Genomic DNA, 16,521 nt, shown 5'->3' with positions numbered 1-16,521 from the left:
AAAAAAAGGCGCAGCCCTTTTTCTTCGGGTGTTGAGGTTTGAAGGTCACACTGACAGCGCCCTGGTCCCCGCGTGCCGGGAGGCTGCGATGCCGTCGCCTTTCCCAGCATCACCTGCAGCCAGCGTGACCCCGGGACGCGGCTGTGGGCGCCGCCCCTTTCGTTTTTCCACATTACACAGGCGCCGGTTCCACCGGCGGCGCCATATGTTTTGCCGTCGACTGTCATGCAGAGAGGGCAAAGGCGAGAGATGCCCAGCGGCAGCGTCCTGGCAGGCAGGCTGCTCCACCCCATCAGGGAGCCGCGTACGCTGCGACGCGTCCCCCCGGTGCTGCGATACGTGTTGACATTTAATTGTGGGAATGCAAATTCAAAGCGTGTCTATTTTTTTTCATTTAGCTTCTTAGGCCTTTCTATATCCTTACTTTTACTTTTGGACCACTTTTCGTTGATGTCTGTGACGGACCCAGGATTTTTTGGGGGGGGGGTTGTCCTCCTTCCCTTAAGCGCCCCCGTAATGTGGTTATTAAACAACCTCACGCAGTCAGGAGTGACAGATTGCCGCCACATTTCCTTTGCAACTGACGCTGCTTCAGTTTCCCGTTTCCTGTCTTTTTTGGGGGGGAAATAGGACGGTGGCGCGATGGCCTGCGGAGAGAAAACAGAACCTGGACAGAAACCTGAACACGATACCGACAATTTCTCACCCGCCAGCGAAAAAACAGTCCATCACGGTTCCGTTATTTTGAACATTGCGAGCAACGATACACCTCTTGATGGATGTCCGCGACCTCTTGAGGATTCCTGCGAGCTGTCGGTTTTATGTCGGTTGCCAAAATGCTTCCAGAAATGGCGCCGTTTCTTCCTTTGGATAGAAGCTTCCACTTGGCCAACACAGTTGTCCAGGTGGAGCCTGAAGCTGGGTTTTTCAGCGTTGGCTCGAAACCAGCAGCTCATCTGCTCTCTCTCTGTCTCTCTCTCAGCCGCTGCTCCCTCCCAGATGTTATTTGGTATTTCGGGTAAATACTGCAGCATTCTGAGCCATTCTGTATTCAATGGAGAACATAATCCTAGTCGCCATCCGAGGCACTGGAAGGGAACAATTACTGACTCCCTCCACGTGTATCTACGTCTTCTAAATGACAACTTGTACTCTACTGAAAACAAGCAACTGTAATGGTTGATATTCTAATTCCTCAGACATGGAAAGTGACTTTTTAAATTCAGTGCATGCTGAATTACGACCGAAAAGGGTGAGCTGTGACCTGTGAGTATTAAAAAGTAGTATAAAAAAGAAACATATACACATCTGTCCACAATGAAACCCCACTTCACTCAAGGGCCTTTAGCAAAAGAGCAGCCCATGCATTTAAATAGGAATATTATTATAATGACGACCCCTCACGTGTGTGTGTGTGTGTGTGTGTGTGTGTGTGTGTCACATTGGGTTTTGGGAAGAATAAGCATCTTTGGCCATAAAAGCGACAACACTTGACAGGTTTTGAGGGTCCTGGTGGAGAGACATGCCCTGAACAGTCGACCTCACGGCTTTGGTCTTCATGTCAATGTCAGAGAGTTTACCGGCAGCCGGTTTGGGCCTCGCGGGCACCAGTACCGACGGAAAAATTCACATGGGTCTAAGTAGGATGACGGAGACAAGAGTGTGGGTGGATGCATGCGTTCTCCCCTCATGTCTGTTCCCGTCAGCACAAAGGCAGCGGATCATTAGCGGGACGGGCCGTTCTTTCAAAGAGCGCTCGGGAGAAACCTGTGCAGAAGCTGTGTGTGAGTGGAGGTGTGTCTTGACGAGACAAAGCAGAGGAAAGGGCGCTTGGTCTATTTGGTCTATTTGGTCTACATTGTCATCTGTTAACCTGCGAGCGGCAGCAGAGCTGTGAAGCGACGGTTCGCACATTTGAAGTTACTTCAAAGCAGCAAAGAAAAATGTGAGACATTTCCAGACTTGTAATGAGCTTTTCTGCTCCTTGCTTGAGGTCATTGAAAAAAATATATATACATGACTCACCTCAACTGTTTGCTACTTGGGGCAACTGTCCTTTTAGTGAAGCCCTAAATGCTCCGGCCTGCAGGCTTTGCACAACATTTCAGTGAACAGGGAGTATTAACTTAGCGTGCCGCTACAAACGGGAGCTCGTATTCCTCCCGGTTTTGCTGAGGACGGCTCTCGTGAGGGAGCGGGACAAAAAGAGCGCGCGGCGATTAAATGTTTTCCTTGAACGTGGGCCCGGCCACACTGACAGCATGAAATTGTTAGCTGTGAACTGAGAAAAACGCCACAAGCCATTTTTCCTCCGCAGAGCGCATGAGAATGTAATTTATTCCCCCTTTCCTCGTCGGTGAGCGGATCGCAGTCTCCTGCGACGTTCCAAACCCGGATCGCCTCGAGTGGTTTCGGCGACGTCCGCCGCTGTCGGTCAAACGCTGCGTGGCCACTTTGCCCGAACCGGCTGCAACCGCTTAGATGAAATACGGCAAGTCGGTTGTCCCAGAGCTCGAGACGGGAACAGCGGGAGCTTTTTAATTACTGCGCTATCACACGCTGGACTGCTGCTGAACTCTTGTGCAGAATGCGGTTGTTGGTCTGGACTATTGACACACCTGACTTCAGAGTAATTGCCGCAGTTAATTTCAATCAATTAGCAATCGCAGGCATCATTAGCGGCTTGTGCTCTGCAAACAACCCCATCGCTGATTCCAAACACAGTGTTTCATTGTTAATGCTTTGGTAATCACTGCATAATTGTCTTAATGATATAGTGTGACGCTGAGCAAGTGACTTAAAGGACGGGGACTTTGTTCTAAAACGTGGATCTTTTCTTTTTCTTCCATGCTTGGATCCCGGCCTGCGACGACTGGTCTTCTCCCGTGTGCTCAGGTGAGGATGCATTCCTACATTCCTAAGCTCCTCTCTCCTTGTTACGCCCTTGTTGGCTTTTGTCTTTCACGCCGACACGGGTTCCTTTTCTATTATTCCTTTATTACCTCGCCAGTCTAACGGCGATCCGACCGTCCTCGTCTGCGGATTCTGTCACAGTTACGACTAAACCTGATTCACTGATTCGCTTCGCCTCGCGATAAGAGAAGCGCGAGGCCGTCGAGGCCGGATTTCATTCATTGGATCTCTGGACCTCGAAAAATAAAACAACTCCCTGAAACTTTTTTTTTTTTTTCCTTCTTCCTCTCGTGCCGTTCGCTTCTACCATTCAGAAAAAAACACAAATGTAAAGTGATGGGATAGACAAAAGAAGCTCCGCTAGACAAACTCCCCCCCCCCACACACACACACACACACACCCAACAACAAGGTCACCTCATTCCTCCTCTGAGCATCAATTGAGCAGTTAATAATGGGGACGGGAGTGAGAGTGTGTGTGTGTGTGTGTGTGTGAGACAAGATAACGCACAAGAATGGCATCACGTAATTGAGATATCAATCAAGGAGGTTATTTCAGGGGTAATTGCTGAGGTCCTTTGGTTTGTTTGTCTGAGAGGGAGAGAAAGAGAGAGAAAGGGAGATTTAATGTACAAAAAAAAAAAGGTGAATAGTGTTGAGAAGCCGTCGTTCATGCCGCGGTGGAGGAGCTGCGTCTGCAGTTCATGGCTGTTCTTCTGTAAGGCTGAGATGCCGTTGGTATTGGCACAAATGGATAAGTCTACTTCCTGCTGCTTTATCCGACCCCTGCTTACAATAATGGCTTCATATTTATTTAAGGCGGCATCAATCTACAGTTCCTCAGCCTGCTTTTTATTGAGTTCCCCCAGAAATCTGTCTGAGGAGTTTAATTTAATAATTGCACAAGGTGTTTTTTTACGGACAGATACTGTATTTTTCTTCCAAATCGTTGAAGCCTCACTCCTTAATATTCACTACTTAATATTGATTCCTGTAGAATGTTTCATTTTATTAAATGCCAATCTCATTTTTATATCCATACGTGTGGATGTTGGAGACTTTCTTTGAGAGGCGGCGAGCTTTGTTTTAAGGGCAGCTTGAGCTCATGAATATTCCATTTCCTCATGAGATTACTTCCTGTAATAACACGGCTCTGCTCCCCAAGGACATACTACTACAGACGCTACACACTCTGCTGCACACACACACACACACACTTCATCCCTCACATGGCTTGCACACATTCCCACATACACAAATACAGGTAGATTATTTATTTATTAGCATAAGAATGTTCACTTTTAATTTGCCATTTTCTGCCCAAGTGCTTTCTGATACTATAAACCCTGCATGGTTAAGTCAGAGAATACGCTTTTAATTGTGGTAATGGAAATGAGAATAATGGCCCAGTAACTTAAGGTATTGCTCACTTTGGAATCACCGTAATAAAAAAAGAATGTCCATTAAACCGGTTTAACACGCGCTACTAGAGCACATATGTCATGTTAATGCAACATGAAGAAGAAAAACTCAGCAAGACACGATGGTATATATGAATGCACCAGTTTAGATTTATTTAATAGAGGACTGGGAAACATTAGATGAGGTTGTTCGATATCAGCAGCGTGTGGGTGGTTGTATGTTTTGAACCTGAGACACATGTAGACTTACTGCTGCACATCTGGATTGGTCATCACTACTTGATCTCATTTCCACTGTTTAAATCGAGCACTACTTTGACGTATCTCTACCACCCAGTAAAGAATAACGCATGAAAACGGAACCATTGTCGTCCATCTATCTCTTCTCTTTTTGCATTGAAGCATTGTGACTTCCAATGACTTAAAAAAAATAGATGGACGTACGTGATAGTAAACACAAACCATCCAAATCAGCGCCAGGGTCACAAACTCTCAACGCGCGTGCTCCCGTTCAGCTACGATCTACTGCACAGGATCCTCCAATGATTGGCAAACAATTAGTCGCATTATTCACCCGATCGTCATTCAAGGCCGGCATTTAATGATCGCTCCAGCCGACCATGAAGCGGATATTATGGGGGGGGCGGCATATTGTCAAAAATGGGAGGATGTTTAAGCACAATGTCAACAGATGCGTAGGACAAATGACCGGTGCTGGTTTCTCATCAAAGCCCATGTCTGTTATTCATGGAGCTATTCTCTCATTGAATAATGTGAATCCGCTGCTGTAGAATTCTCTGGATCGACTGGTTGTTGAATGATTCGATCTATGAATGGGTCTGTCCCCTTCTCTCGCCGACATCCTCGTAAAAGGCTCAAGGATTTATGTTTCTCTCAGTTTGTCCTGACTTTCTCTTTATGCCTCTGTTAGTGAAGCACTGAAGTTAACTGGAAGCAGCTCTTCACAGCCATCCGCAGCTACAGAACGTGCAGCAGGATGCAACACCCTGAAAGACGAGAAAGTGGAAAATCTAGAGAAAGCTGCATTTTAGAGCCACATGCATTTCTATAATAATCAACTAAAATGACAGATTCAAAAGAATTGAATATTCAAGATATTGACATATTTGTGCACGGTACGTTTTCTCATCCCTTCAGACTATCTTTGTCTTCCTCGTGGCGTCCAGAAGGTGTTCTCCTTCTGCTTTCTGTCGTCTGCATGCTTCCATGCTGCAGCATTAGCAACCTAAAAGGACCCTCGTGCAGTTTAGTGGTGTTACGGATGACAGTTTGCTGGGGTTCTTTGGATGTGTGGCTCTTAAGATCGGATGTCTTTGCGCGTTTTACAGGATTTCTTTTTCCTTTTTTTCTCTTGCTTTTTTTAACTTCGAGGCTGCGCAGTTTCTTTTATAGCTTTTGGGTTTGCCTCACCATGCTCTTGGTTTTATGAGTGTAATTCTTTTCTGTATGTGATTGTGTCCGAGTGGGAGGGAAACATTGGAGAGAATAAAAAATAAAAAAAAGGACTTCCAGAAGACATTAAAGCGGCATGATGCTGTAAAAGACAATCCTCCACACCGATATATGTGCATATATATCTTTATCTGAATGTACCTTAAACACACAAGGAGATTTGACGCATCTTCAACGGAGGGATCGAGACAGATTGAGAGCATAAGTGGGAGTGCGACAACTCTGCTGCTAAATGCGATTCCAATTTTTTTATTTATTCATTTTTTTCCCAACGGAGACATCGACAGGGAGACGGGCAGAAACGAGGAGATGGAGACACAGAGGGCGAGAATGAAAGATCACTGATGGTCATCATTATCTAGCTTCAGTCGTCCCAGTGGTGGAGCAGATCAATACGCTGTACCCAGCACGGCTCTGCTCTGGAACCAGCGGCACACAGCCTCTCATTACTGCCTGCGCCCTCATTACCACACACACACACACACACACACACAGGGCTTGGCTGACGGGCTTGTGCACACACAGTGTCGCTCTGTGAGTCTTCAGTGCGCGTCGCCCACACATGACACATCCGAACAAACATTTGCTCTGATTTGATTGGAAACCACGTTGGCTTTGGTTAAATGCGGTTCTCCAGCGCTGGAATGAATCCTAACACGCGAAACCCCTTTTTTTGCTTAATAACTGTGTTTTTGTAGATTAAACCCTTACAAACGTTTTATTTTTTTTTCCTCCTCGCTTTAACGTGTCAGACCCCTCACACAGATGCGTGCACACACGGACACGCACGCTTCCAATCTTGACAAATCCCAATCGCCGGGAAAATTGGGTCATGCTATTTACTATGTTAACGAGTTTCTATTTTTGAATAATTAACATAGAGTTGGTGGGATTTGAGGAGGGAATTGAGTCTCAATATAATCCTGCATGACTCCGGCGAGCGCAGATGTGTTGCATGCGTGACCAGTCGATGTCTATCAGCCGGACCGGCTGTGTGCAGGATGGTTGCAGGATGGTGTTTTTATGGATGGAACAAAGGAAAATATACACATATACCACACAGATCAGAGTCCTCCTACTCATCTGGTTCGTAGCCCCTGTTCCAAGTCCAACAAGCTGCCGACATACAGTGAAACACTTTTCAGATGAAGGGCGGCTTGTTTGTGCGGCGGTTTCATCATCTTTGTTTTGTCCCGCTCGATGCATCTGGAGTGAAATGAAATGAGCGACTCTGTCACAGAGCACGGCTTGAGGGCTCGAGAGTCACTCTCCAAGAGTGGAAATCCCATTCAGAAAATACAGCTGTGTGTTTTGTGTCACTTCCTCACGTGCACACCAACACTGGGGAAAACCAGATGTTCTGCCGCGTTTTATTGCCAGCTGCCCCAGAGAGGAGAGAGAGGAGAGCCGCCTGCTGGAGGAGCTCTGCTGCTTGTGCGCCGTGACCTTGGATGTATCGATGGCGCGGACGTCCACCTGCTTCCCGTTCTACCAACGTTAAACCCACGTAACTGTGGCTCGGCACCGTCAGCTCGTGTAAACGGAGAACAATCGAACTCCTCTCTGAATGAAGGACCGTGATGCAGAGAGACCATTTCAACTTTAAAAGGCAGTTTCAGTCACTCGATGATACCAGGTTTTAAAGGTCTGTCTAAAAAAAATGTCTGGGGTTATTTTACCCAATTCATGAAAATTCAAGGGGGTCGCGTACTCGAAGAGAGTCTTGAGATCTCGCTTGTATCCCATCACTTCAGTGAAGCACTGCTGCTTTGCAGAGGCTGCTTCTGAATCTCACGATAAGCGCATTTTCAGATCGGCTAACCGGGATATCTTTTATTCTTTCCGGCGTCGTGTTGCTCTTCCTGCCCTCCAATGATGTATGTTGTCCAGTAGGAAAACAAGGACGCCTTTGTCTGACCTTTGTCTCTATGGACCGTATCAATCGCCATCAATGAGGTTCCTACAGCACTTGCAGCTACAATAAATGTCCCCTAACGGCGAGTGTGATCTTACGTTCTGCTGTCCAATGTGTCTCCTGTTCATTAACCATTCAGTTACGTTATGATAATCATTTAGGAACATATATAGATTAAATGCATGGACCAAGGTCCCCGGAGTGCTGGGCCTCGTTAATTGGCTGCACGTTATCAAAGGCGTCACATTCTATGGTCCAATCTCAGGTCATTTCATGGCTAACTAAACAAGGCAAGCATTACGTATTTATTTCCAGTCAGCTAACTCTTTCCTACCCACGGAACGTGTTTTATTTCCACTCCCCTGGTGTCATAGCGACTGTATGTCTGGAGTCAAAAGGGAGACTAAATGGGGCAGAAACAAAACGAGGACTGACTGGTGTGGAGAAAGGTCAGAGACTGAAAAACAATTTAGAGACGAAGTGCTAATTGCAAAGACCAGGAGGAGTGAAGAAAGAGGGAATATTAAGGTTAATGTCTCTCTCTGTGGGCTAAATTACCAAACGGCTGGTGATTGTGATTGCAGCGCCTCACACAGTCTTCAGTCTGAGCAAAGGCCTTTAGATGTCCTCTAGTGTGCGTTTCAAAGATAATGTTCAGTAACCGAGGGGCTGTTGTGATCGTAACGTTGGTTTTGGGGATGAGTGAAGAGTCGTATTTTATTATAGTTCTTTGAAATCCAGTAAAGATGTACAGTGAGTCAGTTTCATGGCCATTAGCATTGCAGACATTGGTCCAAAACTGTAGTCTTAAGTGATTTCAGTTGAATAAAGTAAGTGAATAAAATTACATTTCTACACTTCTGTATGCTAATTTCTAAGTTTAAAAGAAAAATTTGAATATCCCCTCTGGGTTTTAATTAGATACATAGTTTAACTAACCGGTGTTCTTTTTCAATAAGCGTGGATGATAACGACGGCTGCTTTCTGAAGTAAAATAAATCTATTACATGTTAGTGGTCGCATAGTGTTGTGTGTGTGTTCCCCCCCCCCCCCACTGTGTTTCCATCTTTTACACAGAAGCTGTGCAATTTTGCTTAGTGAAGCCCCCCCCCCCCCCCCCAACTCCTGCAGACTTGCAAACACATAGATAAAATGCACACACACACACACGTATGGTGTGGACCTACTTGCACACGCCGTGCTGCACACACCCATACAGCCCAAGGAGCAGAGTAACACTATTTCAATTTTTCCAATGCCCTCAGTAAAGGAACTGATCCAAGCTGTTTCCCATTGGCATGAAATATGCATTAGTCCCAGCCTTTCATGTGAGCGATGAGCTGTGTTTTCTCTAAGAAGTCCCGGGGATATTTTGTGATACTCGCGGCCCACCAATTTTTTCTTTTTTTTTTTATCTTCATCTTTTAATTAAGAAGGAGAATGAGGTCTCCAAAAAAAAGAGAGCCAATCTTTATTAAATGGAATTTCTGGGCCACTGGGTTGCTCCGGGGCTGGTTACGAAACAATCCCGCCAACAAACACAGCTAAGCCTCGACTCCACGATCCCTTATTTCTCATCAATTAACCTTGAGAAAATACAGGACCAAGACCACACCGACACAATGCGAGGCTTAACGCGAGCAGGCCGTCACACTGCCTAATAATTATTTCCACTGCTCACCTTTTAAGTCTCGCCCTCTTTGAATAATGCAAAGCGCGGGTATCATCCCGTGGTCCCGCCCTGTCGGTAGGCCCGTCTCCAGCTCTGCTTCCATCCTCTGTAAAGCCATGACAATTTCTCGTCTTTGCCCACACGCGCTCACCGAGGAAAATGCCATTCCTAATCCCGGCACTCTCGCCCGGTTCCCCGTGACCGAGACCGCTCCTTCTTATTGCTCCTTCTCCGCTTCAGGTCGGCCTTCTGCTCTTCCATTATCCCTCCATCTGTAATTAAATGCAGCCAAGGAGAACGGAGATGGAGGGAGTGAGGAGAAGCGCTCAGGACAGGTGTCCATATTTCACACTGAGGGCAGCTGACAGCGAAGCCCCGAGCCTTTTCCCACCGGCTGAAGGGTGTGCGTGATTGCACGTCTTTTTTCACAAACAGGTCCTTAACGATGAAGTACGCCGCTTTGCAAAAAAGAAAACGCTCGTGACCACTTTCTGATCTCGCGACAGCCGCGGTTGCGGTTGTGCAAGTATTTCATGTTCGGTTCAAAGAAAACGACACGAGCTGCTTCATGCAAACACAGTTTGTCCGACCAAACAACCGACGCTGTCCATTGTCACCGGGGAGGGGCCCCACTTTGTCGCTCACATCAGTCTGTGTGTGTGTGTGGGGGGGTGGGTGGTGTGAATAAAGATGATGCTCAATAATTGCATCCTGCCAGAACATGCTACGTAATATCCAACGCTGCGAGCACTCCCTCTTCACGCCCATAAAGCTCAAACCGCTTTTCTTTTCTGTTCCTTTTTTTTGTGTCCATCCTCTCTCTGCGGTCCTGTCATTTTTAGACTCGGGGTGTTTTGTGAGTGTAACCCCATGCCGGGGCTTTGTCTGTGGGCCCACGCTGGACAGAATTGGACAAGATTGGAACCCGCCGCGGTAATGGGGTCCCTGACCCACTGGGGGCTGCTGTACACAGTGTGCGTGCGCAGGTGTGTGTGTGCATATGCGCCAGTGTGCGCGCTGATGTAGTGGGAGACAAATCTTCCAATAAGGCCTCAAGCGCACGGTTTAGCTGCCATAAACAAGCAGGGGTGGTCATGAGCAAGGCAGTAGATATTGATTATTTTATTCCACATTGCACTATAAATGTACATTGATTACACGTCCTTGGATTGATATTCTTTCATTTGGAAACAAACGCAAAATCGTTACATTTGTAATTCAGTCATCTGAACGGCTTAATGTGAGGATTAAGACACATTACTGCTTAAAAGAATGACTTATTATATGACCCCAAACAAGTTCATTAGAAAGAGGTTTTAGTATCACGGCAGCATTTGGAGTCATTCCCAACTTTGTTACAGTCAACCCAAAAATAAAACTCAACAGGGATCCATTCCACTGCAGCCTAAACCACCATACCTTCCAGACCCACGGCTTCACCAATGTACAATCTCAGCGTCTGCGAAATATGCAACACATCATTAACTGTGGTCTACCACCGGTTATTAAATATGCTCCTTTTTCTTCCTCCGTCTGTGAACTCCCCTCACTGAGAAAGCCTTGAGGGTATAGATAGTTCATAAACTACTGCCAACAGTGTAGAATTATTTTACAACCAAAGTTGGCACTCTCATATGAGGCTGAACTTCATCTTACCTCTTACCTATTTCCGTATGCATGTATTGAGCTCAGCAGTTTCTGCTCCTGCTTTTTCCTCTATTTCCTCCAGCAGGCGGCGAGGATGCTTTGTTCACTTTGACGTTAGTGTAATAATCCGTTTTTTTTTTTTTTTGACGTTGAAGCAGCCGGTCAGAGAAGCCGAGGATGGAGAATCTCCCCGTTTGATTTGACCTGACATGAATGCCGGCGAATGAAACCTCAACGCCTTCGCCGTTCCCGTGAAGGGAAACTGAATCACTCGTCTTTGACAGAGGCGAGCAAAGATTAAAATGGATCGTGTGAAAAGGCAAAGGGACTCTTGCAGCGAGCCAAAGAAGCATGCGTCCCGTCTTTGCTGAGATTTGTACGCGCAGCGAAAGCATCTATTCAGCAGAACGTTATAGTGTTCAACAATGAATCGGCTATTTTTAAGTTGGCAAGCTCAGGGAATCAAAGGAGGAGGGATAAAGATACAGCTGATTTACCCTCACCAGGCAGTTTTCATGCACACACACACATTTAATTGTGACCATGTCAGGTAAAACAGTACTTAAGATGTATCCCAGTTCCGTCTGTAATAGTACAGGTTCACAGTATACTGCAGTATAAAACGGTGCTTATTTTACTGTCGCTTTGCTCATCTACAACGTTGAAGAAAAAACAAGAAGGACGCGAGTTACCAACTGCGAATGTTGAGTTTAAAAATAACTAAATAGAGAAATCGGGCAGCGAGGGGAGGGATTGAGCAGCCTGCAAAGGCACATCCTTCAGCATGATGAACAGCAGTAAAACTGCCAAGAAAAAGGATTCACACTTCCTCCTGCAACATGCGGGTTGTAGGAAGTGAATAGCTTCCTACAGGGTTGTGTACAAAAAAATCCCCATATTTGCATGTCATCTTTTTGACTTTTAAAACATGATGATTGTGCAAATGTTGAACTTCAAATCTTTTGTTTCTGCCGTAAATCAACCTCTAAATAATCGTTCTGCCATCACTCGCCGCAGAATAGATTCCATTCATCACTCTTGATCAAGGATGCTATTGAACCTTTCTTTAATAAATTACTCCCCACCCCCTCCCAGAGCCTGACGGAGCGGCACGCGGAGCGGGTTCGGCCTTCGGGGGCCGTTCTCCGACAGACGGCGGGGGCAGAGAGCCTGATCTGTCTTCATGCGCTTTTAATTACATGCTGCTGGCCGGCCTCGCGTCCCCGGGGAGGCGAGGTGAAGCGCGCCGTCACTCCGCTGGCAGCTCAATATCACCCCCTACCTAAAAAACCCCGAGGAGGAGAGGGGTGGGGGGCACCTTCAGGGCAGCGCGGGGTTCAATTCAGCAGACGCGTTGACGAGGGCCGCGGGGGGAGGCTGTCGATCATTCCTCAGCACTGTGACCGTCCCTCGAGGGGGGGGGGGGCAGGCTGCTCTCATAACACACCACCACTGTGCTTCCATCTTTTTCCTCCTGTAAACGTCCAATATGCATTATTCCTCTCTGAGGTACGACGTCTTCTTCTGACTGCCGGTCAGTCGGCGGGTCGATCTCGGTGACCAGGCAGGCGGTGTCGGTGTGAGAAGACGGAGACGGAACACGGCTACGTCCGTGTGTGTGTGTGTGTCTGATTGCACAACGCACAGCAACAGCCTCTCTCTCTCTCTGCCTCACACACACACACACACACACACACACACCGTTACTCTCCACAGTTCTCAACACACATTTCAACAGTTCCGAACACGTTGGCCGGCTCGAGCCGAGAGAGGGGATGAGGCTCCCTCACACACACACACACACACACACACACACGCACAAACCTTTTATGTATCAGAAGCCCTTCATTCACATGACTCTCGCCCTCCCCGAGCTGCACTTTAGTGCGAGAATGAATGCTGTAACCTCCAGGCAATGTCAAGGTGAAGGAAACGTGTCAGCGCCCCCCCCCCCCCTCCCTCGTCCCCCCGTGAGCTTTTTCCTCGCTCCGGCACTCTCCAGTTAATGATCCGAGCGCGTTGCCTCAGCCGGGCCTGGCCAGATGAGCCAAGAGGAGGAAGAGGAGGAGGAGGAGGAGGAGGCTGGCCGGGCGAACGGAGAGGAGGACACTGTAATCACAGGCAATCATAAGCTCTCTCTGTGGATTTTCGATCCCTCAGACTGGACCGCTTGGCCCTAAACCCTGTGATTTGAGCTGAGAGGTAGAGTGAGACAGAAGAAAATGGGGGTGGGGACGATAAGGAAATTGAGAATGTATAACTGAGTACACAAAAATGAAGGATTGTAGTGATTTTCTTCATCGCGAGTGAAAGATTCTAGTGGCTCAGAATCCCGTGCTTGCTTTTTTTCGGTGGAGAGATATTTTTAAAAAAAAAACGTTGAGTGGTCATACAAAGAACAGGAAAAGGAACTTAGAGGTTAAGAAGTGGTTCCAAACCCATCGGATCGGAACAGAAACACAATACATTCATTCAAAACCTCGGCCCAGTTAATAGTGTGGGATTCGTGGTTTTGGTGTCTATAATCGAATGGGTGGTTAGACTCCGGGGGCATATTAGGATTTTGATTCTAAGTTACCCAGTGACTGATAGACGTGCCCACCGCATTAGCCAAACCTAGCTCTGTGCTTCCAAAGCATCATTATAGCTGGAAAAACACATTATTTGTTTTTTTTCAAAAACATATATGTTCACATTGTTTGAGCAAATGTTCATTCATCGCGTTGCAGCTCGACACAGTGGGCGGCTTCTCCACCCTCCGGGCCAAGATCTAATGGGAGTTCCGCTTCCTTCAGCCCGCCTGTCCTTCTTCATCAACACACAATCAGCCCCCACGCAGCCCGCGGCACTGGTACTAATGTACAGAACTGGGTGTTCATTTCATTTTTACCCGCTCAATGCGAATAAGAGCACTTCCAGAGCGCAGCCATCAGTGGGATCTACTGATAACCTCCTTTGGCCTTTTGGAGCCGCACACTTTCACATCGCGATGATGCTGTGTGAGAGAATAAAAGCCTTGGACTGCCCCCCCCCCTGCGCTAACCCTCGGCCCTTCGTGCTGCGCGGTCGAGTCTGGTTGTCTGCTTTTCTGCTGTGGCCTCTCATCACGTTCACTCCCAGTTCTGGCACGCCGGCCCGTGTGGCGTGTCTCTGCGGCCGGGCGGATGATGCGTGCCCGGGAGTGTGTGTGGAATAGACCAGATGTTTGTTGCCATCTAGTGGCGGAATCTTCCAGCGAGGGGTCGAGGAGATCAAACGTGCAAACGGAAAGTCTATGACTCACAGTGACAGTGTCTTGTAAGCAAAAAGATCAGATAAATGATAATAAATGTCATTGACATAACTGACCTGCTTCAATGTCCCTCTGAGTGCTGCCACTTGTTACACATTTGCATATAAATTGCTGCAAATAAATTCCTTAACCGCCACCTTTTTGTTTTTTAAACTTGCGAATTTGTGAAATTTCTCCCTACACGGTCGAGCCGTCAAAAAGTCGTGTGATGCTTTTATAAAAAAAAAATGTGCTCGCGCAAAGGCACCAGGACAGAAATTGTCCCTCTTTTGTCTCAAAAGCTGTCAATCTATTGGTGCCCTTTTATTTTTCTTTATATTTCTGTCTCATTACCTGGTCTCTGCTAACAGATGGTGCACGGAGACTTGTGGGCAGGGCTGTAATGTACATATATATCTTTATACATACATATACATGTTTTTTTTCAAACCGCCTCTTTTGCTTCAACACTGAATTGCGGCCAGCTTAGCTTACTCCTCCAGACCGATTCATCGTTAGCATGAACACACCCCGACCTCGCAACAAACCCATGCACTTCAGCCTGAACACACACTGCGTGCTGCACTCTATTGCTATTGTGGCCATTCAGACGTTTAGACAAGTACTCTTGTTCCCTGTTAATTTGTGTCTGCTCGTTGATTGTTCGCCTCCGGAGGAGCAAGGACGGCGCTTGGTGCTGAAAGCAATTGGGTGGCCTATTTACGTTGCGCTAATTGATTTGGAGGATTTGCATGTGTGAGACAGAGAGAACGAGAGACCCCAGAGGCAGATGCAGACCGATAAATCATCATTTACAAAACAATTTCATTCGCAGCTCCAAAGCTAAACCATGCAAAGCAACAGCGAAGTGATGTAATGACAGAGAACAATATTCAACGTATGAGGTGAACTCTCGAAAACACTTTTGCTAGATTATAATTCGGAGTTGCGTGTCACAAACCGCTCTGGGCTTTTTAGTAGTTTTGTGAGGGACCCCTGAACAACACAGCAACACGAAAAGGGATTGTAATGAAACGTAGAGCTGCAGCCCAACGGAGGCCACCTGCACATTCGCGCTGAGGGAGCCTCCTCAGGCTGCAGCTATGGAGGAATCCACGGACTCCTTGATGTCTCCGGACCTGCCAGAGAGCAACCGCCCTGCAGCGTAGATGGTGCTAATAAACATTTAATGTGTCCACCCAAATGCAGTGTGTGCACGTGCACCGCACCACTTGATGCATGTTCATGTTGCGCAAGAGCTGACGTGGCTGGAGGGTTTTGTTAGTGATGATGAAAATGTGTGTAATTTTTAACTTGATTACAAGTGACTGATCCAGCTAGACGAGAAAGTATCCAAAACCGAAATGTTAACCACGTTGTACTTAATACACACAAAACGCCGTTCGGCCACTTGAACTAAGAATGTTCCTTCATCAGTAAATGAATCCACGCCTGCATGTTTATGCATTTCTGTGCGCACTGCAAATCCTCAGGGCCTCCTTGCTGTTGTTGTAATTCCTCCACTCGTGTGTTTACATGAAACCTCCACTCGTATGTTCCCTTCCCTAAATGTTGTAACAGCAGGTCTAAACAGGATGCGCGCTGTGCTATGAGTTCACGTGTGCGAGATATACAGGTCGGCCGGAGAGTCGCTGGGCCGATGCCACCGTTCTCCTGCTGTTGGGACAAAGCCTTTTTGCCTCCACTGCAGAGAGCGCTGCAGTGGATCCTGCACAGCCGAGCAGTGTTCTATTTCATTGCACGGGTCAAACGTGTGCCGTCTATTGGCTCAGGCACAAAGTATTGACTGATTGCTTATGTTCGCCTGTCAGCAATCCTCCGCAGCACTGTAAACAAGACGTTCCTGAGGTCTCCGCGTGGCATCCGGATCACTCAATTTGTCCCTCGTCTTGTTGCCTATCTGCCAGTGAGCGCGAGCTCATCGTCGGGCTCCCGGTTCTGGAAAGGGTTCTGTACTCGGCCATTTGAGTCAGCCAGCGGGGAATGACCCGGTGCGCCCCGTCCTGGGTCTGGTACCTGTCCAAACCCATGTCTGTCCCGCCCCCTCATCTCTCCCACGACCTCCGGGAGTCCTCGGGAGGTGGAGCGTTCCAAAATGGGATGACCCCCCCCCCCCTCCTCCTTTTCTTTTTTTTGGTCGAGAAAAGGAAAAGTAACCCAAGTAACCCATTGAAATAATTGTTGGTTT

General features: G+C 47.3%; 1 protein-coding gene across 4 annotated transcripts in view; it reads left to right on the top strand.

Annotated features, from left to right (window-relative positions):
• The window catches only part of sash1a (SAM and SH3 domain containing 1a), a 116,980-nt gene that overhangs the window by 48,506 nt on the left and 51,953 nt on the right, over window positions 1–16,521 (top strand). The gene's annotated exons all lie outside the window — the stretch shown is intronic.

Source organism: Gasterosteus aculeatus, chromosome 18 (genome assembly GCF_964276395.1).
Source record: "Gasterosteus aculeatus chromosome 18, fGasAcu3.hap1.1, whole genome shotgun sequence".
Taxonomy (NCBI): domain Eukaryota; kingdom Metazoa; phylum Chordata; class Actinopteri; order Perciformes; family Gasterosteidae; genus Gasterosteus; species Gasterosteus aculeatus.
This window is presented reverse-complemented; position numbering and strand designations above follow the sequence as displayed.